This window comes from Elaeis guineensis, chromosome 3 (assembly GCF_000442705.2).
Source record: "Elaeis guineensis isolate ETL-2024a chromosome 3, EG11, whole genome shotgun sequence".
Lineage (NCBI taxonomy): Eukaryota > Viridiplantae > Streptophyta > Magnoliopsida > Arecales > Arecaceae > Elaeis > Elaeis guineensis.
Genome location: NC_025995.2, coordinates 5,727,700 through 5,736,371, shown reverse-complemented (window position 1 = coordinate 5,736,371; position 8,672 = coordinate 5,727,700). Strand labels below are relative to the sequence as shown.

Sequence of the window (8,672 nt, the reverse complement as noted above, 5' to 3'; positions counted from 1 at the left end):
GACCGGGGCGTTTAAAATGAGGGCCTAATTCCATTCCGCGTCGTCTTAGTCTTAGTCTTATTAGTCTTATCGTCTTTGCAAACACTATTTTTTGAGCATAGAACGAATGGGAGCCACTTCTATAATTAAGATCCGATAGGTGATTATAATTGAGTCAAAGGGTCGACCAATGGACAGGTTGAGGCTGAGGAGTGCCAACGCGCAATCAGATAGTGTCAGAGTAGGAGTCGTACTAGATCTATTGTCTTGATTTGACTTGATCCGGTCCATTGCCATGCATGTAAATAAAATCTATTGGGTGGGACATGATGAATGATACATGGAATCTGCTTCGGCTTCTGGTGGTTGAAATGGACGCATCTTTTTCCAACCCATGCCATGGCCCAGGACCACAAAAATGAGCCAAGAGATAAAGAAGGACGACGAGGAGGCTGCTCCCGCTTCCGTCTCTCCGTTTTCCTCCCCGTGAATTCATCCTTGTTTTCACCTTCATAGGTGGCTGTAATGCCTAGGCGTCGGATCCTCTACGACGTGCACTGGCCATCTGTAAAGATCCAGATTTAAAAAAAAAAATTCCACATGGATCTTGAACCATTCAAACAAAAAATTTTTTTTTTTTTTGCTGCACGTGCTCCGCACTTCCTCCATGTTTTCATTTGGAAATGGGACTCCTAGGGCTCGTCGGAGTCTGACAAAAGTCCTTGGAACTGATCTATAAAAGGATCCCAAATCCTCCTCTTAAGCATCACCTCCTCGTCCCCAATTTTCTGTTGGCGAAACCTATAGATTCTCTCATTTTTTTTTAGAGAGGGCTCGGAGGAACCATCATTCATTCACCATTGTTCTCATTGCTGGAGTCAAGGTGAGAAGTCTTTACTCCAACTCCATCTTCTCCCCATCCCTTAGCTATTATCGATGATCAGAATATGACCGACAAGTCGCCGGATTTGCTTTTGAAGTCTAAGTCCCCCGTTTTTCTTTTTTTCTTAGTTTCCACTGGACCGGCTACCCTTTCCGGATGTGGTTGTACCGAGGTGTCCAAGGGCCAAAACCACCGGGGGTGGTTGTTACCGTTTGGGGTCGCTGCCATAGGGATGGCTGGTATTTACCTTGCCCTCTCCTGTTTCCACGAAGAAGAAGATAGAATAAAAAGAGAGGAAAAAAAAAAAGAAAAGCAAAGAAAAGAAAAGAAAAAAAAAAAGAAAAAATCTTTCTCTTTCCTCTCTTCTCTCTACCTTCTCTATCCACTTTCTCTCTCTAATTTCTCTCTCTAAATTTTTTTCTCTCTTTGTGAATTTTTCTATCTAAAAATCCTAGGAACTAGCAGAGATTCCAGATATTTAGGTACATCTTAATTGATTTTTTAACCCTGCAAAGAGTGTTGGACCTATAGTGCTAGGGTCGTTTACCATGATATCTATAATCATCTATGATTTTCATGTTTTGATTATGTAGAGGTACGACTGTTTGCACAATGTATTGAGCAGAACATCTTGCTTCTGAGTTCATAGATCGAGAAGTTCATCGATTACTATGTTTGACTCAATCATCGATAGAGGTAAGGGTTCTTCAATATGATCACCTTCATATTTATGAGAATTAAATCATAATTGATGTATATTTTATATCTATCAGTATCTGTATTACATGCTGTTTAATTGATGTTGCCTGAATGATGATTAATTGGTGCTTGATGTTTACTGAGTGACAAAAATATGATTTAACATAATTGATGGGATGGACAGCATCTAGGTTAGCCAGTCATGCAAGAAACATGGTGTCTATGCCGGATCAGTCTCGGACTGGGATGCGACTTAGCCTACCATGGGCTGGAGCATGACTGTAACTAATCTAATATCGAAAATCAGATTATGACTTTAATAATATGGATGGGGCATGGGTGGTGTTTGGACTGTTTGGCCATACAAAAAATGTGATGTATGTGCTAGACAGCCTCGGATTGGGGTGCAGCATTGTGTTTGACCGACTACGGACTGGAGCATGGTTGTGATTAGTCTAATACCGAAATTAAATCAAGATAATGAATTGTGTTTAGGTGAAAGATATTTCGGCTAGCCGACATGTGTGTATTGTAATATCAGCTATAGTTTGAGATATGGTTGCCGGCCATAGGCGAAAACATAATGGCCTACCATAGACTGGAGCGTGAGTGGGGTCTAGTCCAATATCGGAATAATAATGTTGTTTAGATCAGAACCATGTTAATCATTTAATGATAAGTAATCTCATTGAATTATTGATCAGGATTGCTGATTATGATATATGACATGTTTAATAGAATTCACATGATGATATTATTTAACTATCATATTGATGATGTATGAATCTTATTATTTTTCTATCGATTATTTATATTTATTAAAAGATATTTTATATTCATGTTGGTGTGAGTGTAGAGAATTCTTACTAAGCTGTTAAGCTCATACTCTCTTTTTTCTTCAGACTTGCAGGATGCGTAGGATCGACCAAGTTGAGTGTAGAGTTTTGCTCGATGGAGTCCTTAGTTAATTAATTTTCTGATACCAAGCAAATTTTTTAATTTTTTGAACATTGTTCAATAAAGATGGATTTATTGATTTAATAAATATGATTGAAACTTTATAATGCTTTCGGTGCTCTTGTGGACTTGTTTATTTTTTAAGTCTTCCATATTCTTTAGGACTTGCTCTAAGGAGTGTATGACCATCACGTATCCAATTTGGATACTAGATTCGGAGCGTGACAGAGTGATATCAGAGCTTAGGTTTAAAGTTACTAGGAACTGTGATATAAGTGATATCAAAACTTTGGATATAATCAATAGAGTGTGACAAAACAGTATCATAGCTTATGGTTATGATCTTTAGAGATTGTGATTTAAGAAGTATTTGAGCATAATATTATGATTATTAAGGATGTGATAGAATAATTGAGAGCTTAGGTTATGATCATCAGGGACTGTGATCTGAATAGCATTTGAGTATAAAGTTATGATCATTAGGAATTGTGAGAGAGGTGATTCATAGGATTTGAATTTTAATGGATAATTTATATCTTAGATTGTAAATCGAGAAATTGATAATCTATAATTTCATTGGTTCAAAAATTATTTAGCAAATTCGAGATATTCGGTGGATTAAATCAGAGTGCGCAGCAAAAGCATGGTAGTTTAAGTCATTTAAATTTGATTGAAAAGATTGATTTAATTTAGAGGATGTTATGTTGGAGGATTGAAATTTTCTTTCAAAGAAAGAATGCTATTTAGGAGCCCAAGGATAGGATAGGACTTTTGTACCTTTAAGGTTCGACATTGCAGCAAGCTTATTTCGAGGATAAAATTATTTTAAGAGGAGATAATTTAAAGACCTAGATTAAAAAAAAATTTCACATGGATCTTGAAGCATTCAAACAAAAAAATATTTTTTTTGCTGCATGTGCTCTGCATGTGAGTGGAGGAAGGAGGACTTTTGATTAGAGTCTTCCTCCTCTACATTTTCGTTTGGGAAAAGGACTCCTAGGGCTCGTTGGAGTCCGACAAAAGCCCTAGGAACTGATCTATAAAAAGAGCCCCAAATCCTCCTCTTAAGCATCGCCTCCTCGTCTCTAATTTTTTGCTGATGAAACCCATAGATTCTCTCGAATTTTTTTGGAGTGGGCTCGGAGGAACCATTATTGATTCACTATTGATCTCATTGTCAGAGTCAAGGTAAGAGGTCTCTACTCCAACTCCATCTTCTCCCCGTCCCTTAGCCATTGTCGGTGATCAGAATATGATCGACAAGTCATCAGATTTGCTTTTGAAGCCTAAGTTCTCTGTTCTTCTTCTTTTTCTTTGTTTCCACCGATCCAGCTACCCTCATCGAATGCAGTTGTACCTAGGTGTTCGAAGGCCGAAACCATTGAGGGTGGTTGTTGCCATTTGGGGTCACCGCCGTAGGGACGGCTGGCATTTACCTTTCCCCTCCCCTGTTTTTGTGAAGAAGAAGATAGAATAAAATGAGAGAAAAAAAAAAAGAAAAGCAAAGAAAAGAAAAGGAAAAGAAAAGAAAAGAAAAAAAGAGTCTCTTTTTTCCCTCTCTCTTCACTCTACCTTCTCTGTCCACTTCCTCTCCTTAATTCTCTCTATAATTTCTCTCTCTAAAAATCCTAGGGACAGTAGAGGGTCCGACTGTTTAGATACATCCTAATTAATCTGTTAACCCTACGAGGAGTGTTGGACCTATAGTGCTAGGGTTGTTTACCATGATATCCATAATCATCTATGATTTTTATGTTTTGATTATGTAGAGACACGACTGTTTGCACAAGGTATTGAGCGGAATATCTTGCTTCCGAGTTCGAAGATCAAAAAGTTTATCGATTACTGTGTTTGACTCAATCATCGATAGAGATAAGGGTTCTTCAACATGATCACCTTCATGTTTATGAGAATTAAATTATGATTGATGTATATTTTATATCTATCGGTATGTGTATTACATGTTGTTTAATTGATGTTGCTTGAATGATGATTAATTGGTGCTTGATGTTTACTAAGTAAGAAAAATATGATTTTACATAAACAATAGGATGGGCGGCATCTAGGTTAGCCAGTCATGCAGAAACATGGTGTATATGCCAGGCTAGTTTCAGACTGGGATGCGGCTTAGCCTATCACGGGCTGGAGTATGACCGTAACTAATCTAATATTGAAAATTAGATTATGACTTTAATAATATGAATGGGGCATGGATGGTGTTTGGACTATTTGGCCATGCAAGAAACATGATGTGTATGCTAGACAGTCTTGGGTTGGGGCACAGCATTGTGTTTGGTCAACCATGAGCTAGAGTATGGTTGTGACTAGTCAATATTGACATTAAATCAAGATGATGAATTATATTTAATTGAAGAACATCTGGGATAGCCGGCATGTATGAAACATGGTATTGTGATGTCAGCTGCGGGTTGAGATATGATTGCCGGTCATGGATAGAAACATGGTGGCCTACCACGAGCTGGAGCCTGAGCGGGATCTAGTCCAATGTCAAAATAATAATGTTGTTTGGATCAAAACCATGTTAATCATTTAATGATAAGTAAATTCATTGAATTATTGATTAGGATTGTTGATTATAATATGTGACATGTTTAATAAAATTGCACATGATGATATTATTCAACTATCATATTGATGATGTATGAATCTTATTATTTTTCTATCAGTTATTTATATTTGTTAAAAGATATTTCATATTCATCCTGGTGGGAGTGTGGAGGATTCTTATCGGACTGTTAAACTCACTTTCTTTTTTCTTCAAACTTGCAAGATGCGTAGGATTGATCAGGTTGGGCATAGAGTTTCGCACAATGGAGTCCTTAGTTAGTTAGTTAATTTACTAATATTAAGCAAATATTTCAATTTTGTGAGTATTGTTCAATAAAGATGGATTTATTGGTTTAATAAATATGATTGGAACTTTACAATGCTTTCGGTATTCTTATAGATTTGTTTATTTTTTAGGTCTTATATATTCTTTAGGACTTGTCCTAAGAAGTGTATGGCCATCACATATCCGATCCGAATATCAGATTCGGGACGTGACACCATCCATCCTAATAACGTACACCGTGTGTATGCACGGCGTGTGCCCGTGCATGCATTATTTGCTAGCCATCCATTCTGTAATAAATGACCAGTGTGATGCATCGTAACCACAAAGGATCTATGCTTGTAATGCATTAGAGGACTATGGTGTTTTAGGACTACAACCACTGATTTAAGAGGCATTGTGGGGTTAACCGTTAAGTTCACCCTAAAACTAACAAGCTGATTTCCATCTTTCCAAAATCTCTCAAATTCAACTAAGATATACCTAAATGTTGCCTGAAAAATATTTTTCTAGAAAAATTCAGATCCTAATTTGAAGAACGAGAAAATATATGATCCACTTGAACTAAATTAGTTGCATTGGAGGTATTGAGATCCAAAATCCTATGGCATCTACATGGTAACCTAAAAGGGTGTTGGTCTGAAAGATCATGATTCTTTGGTATTAGCTGTATGTTTCAACACATTAGTGCACCATCATTATTTCACAGACATTAGATTAGATTGCTCATCCACCACTTCTTCGCAAGATTGGACACATAAAAAGTGCTGCTAATATTTTCAATATATGTAATGGTCAACAACCACCACGGAATGCTAGCTACAAAAAGGCCTTTGCTAATAAGATAAGATGTCGGCCACATATTTAATTATCATGTATAGACTTGCTAGTTCTTAATGCTATCAAATCCTTGAGGCATGTCAATTAAATCTTATTAAACGAGCCAAGAATATGACAATTGTCTCTTAATGTTGTTGATGCGAAAACATTCACAGGCTAAAAGTATTTTCTACCAATTTTTTTTTTTTTTGAAGCAAAGCTTGAAAGGACGATTGATTGATCACTTCTTTTTTTAATCATTAATTATCATGGTCAAGCTATATATGTTCACACAAGTCCATAACATAAAAATGTGAACGTTAACCTCATCTTTTAAACGATGTGGCAAAGGACATAAAAGTGGTGACGCCCATCTATTCATAGTTGTCGGCAGGGAGAATTTTCCATTCATGGTTTTGATTTTAGCTATGGTGGTGGGAAGCGTCCACATGTGAGTTCCATTGTAGATCATGGTCGAATAAGTACTCTTGGCTGTCGTAGTATCTTTTAAAATGTCAAAAAGGCAATCTCCTCATGTCTCTTGCTTATTTGATGACATTAATATAACAAAAGACTTGTGCAGTCTTCTGAAAGGCCTAACCTTTTAAATATTCTGATCTTGGAATCGAGGTATATGTGGATATTCTGACGCTATTTTATGTTCCTTAGTCTTGTCATTTCTGTGGGAAGTATAACTTAGTGAAGAAAGGCTTGGCTTCGCCTTTATGACTACTCTTTTCTACATTCCCAAGCCAATAAATGGGGAAAAGAGATGGCACTTCTGCTTTCCTTCTTGTCTGATCCTTGAAAGCCCTAAAGGTGACCTAATCTGAGAGTGACGTGGAGTGAGGTTTGCTCGCCACTTGTCTGTCCCTAGCCAAGGATTCTCTTGCTAAGGTGCTGGCGAAGTTTTTTGACCAGGGACCTTTTCATTGACATCAAAGGCCCCTTGCAGTATCACAGGTCTCCACGCTATTCTGAGGTTCCAAAATCATCAGTTGGGTGTGCCTGATCTGTACTTCATAAAAGAGTATGACAGGAACCTGCACTGCTTTTATACATTTGGAAGCTATGTGGTCCTGGAAACACTGTTCTCCACTCTGCTTTCCGGAAGACCCAGGAAATAAAGTACAACTCTAAATGGCTTTTAAGTTTTTTTTTTTTTTTACCGCATGTTACTGACCATTTGATTCAATATGGATAGTTTTGATTCGTCCACCACCGATTGGAGCTAGCTAGTTACGTGCATGATTGGTGCGGTGATTATTTTGAATTTTGGAGTTGGAGACACTTTGGAATTGAAAATGGTGGCTATTTTGTATAGAGCTGAACTACAGGAATATTTTGGAAGCCACTCCTCTCCTCAGCCTTGATACCCTGCCTTGGTTCCAAAGGCGTAGATAGTGAGAGATCTATAGTGGTGGCAGCATCAAAGAGTGATGGGAAGAGGCAGAGAAGGAGGCAGGCAAGGGAAAGCTGGGCAGTCTCCAGAGAAGTATTGGGTTTTATCCCTCCTTAATAAGGATGATCCAACTAATCAGTGTGAAACCCTTGTGAAGAAATCCGAAGCTCATCCAGAGATCAAGGAGTTATGAGAGTAGCCTGTAGAAGGATCAACCAAAGAGGCAGAAGGTTCTGCATCCGAGTCGACTCAGCTCCATACGAGTTGACTTGGTTTCAGTCCGAGTCGACTCAATCTCAGAGGAGAAGTTATACAGAAAGCCATGTTTCGGAACCCTATGGACAGCATGCAGGCGAGTCGACTCAATTCCAGCATGAGTCAACTCGATTCCAGACGAGTCAACTCGATCTTAGTTCAAGTCGACTCGATTCTCGTGATGCGGTTTGGATCAATTTTTCAGGGTTTCGAGGCTTATTTAAAGGTGAATCACGAGGGTTCTGTATGGATGCACTCAGAGTGGCGTGAGGAGCCTTTCTTGAGACCAAAACCTAGAGATCTATTTTGTGTGTGATAGATCTTTGCTCTCTACTTATTTTTGAGGGATTCTACTTGTAACTATCTTTGTATTAGATCTTTTGGAAGTAGTGATTGATTTGGCTTAGCTCCGTGATTTTTTTTTTTCGATATAAATTTTTTCACGTAAAATCTTGATGTTCCTCAGTTTTTTTTTGCCCTATTTACTTTGTTTCTATGATATTATCTCCCCTTTCTCTCAATAAGTAGTATCAGAGCGAGATTTGAGATGGAAGCAAAGGCTACTCGGATGATCAGCTTGAATGACAACAATTGGGCAATCTAAAAAACACGAATGAAGGATCTATTGGTGTGCCAAGATCTTGATGCGCGGTTGCTTGGGAAAAATGCCAAACCTAGAGACATGGAACATAGTGAATGGGAGAGACTCGATCGAAAAGTTATCGGTTTCATCAGGCAATGGCTTGATGACAATGTCTTTCATCTTGTTTCTATGGAGACGTCTGCAGAATCTTTGTGGAAGAAGCTTGAAAGCATGTATGAAA

At 38.0% G+C, this 8,672-nt stretch overlaps 1 long non-coding RNA gene across 2 annotated transcripts; it reads left to right on the top strand.

The window, feature by feature from the left end:
* Positions 1-763: 763 nt before the first annotated feature.
* LOC109505660 (uncharacterized) lies at positions 764-8,267 on the top strand. 2 transcript variants are annotated; one of them, XR_012139581.1, is made up of 3 exons: positions 764-1,101; positions 1,456-7,319; positions 7,396-8,267. It is a non-coding gene; the product is annotated as an uncharacterized lncRNA (long non-coding RNA). The 2 variants fall into 2 exon arrangements; XR_012139580.1 differs by having other exon boundaries at positions 764-1,558; positions 2,464-7,319.
* Positions 8,268-8,672: the final 405 nt, after the last annotated feature.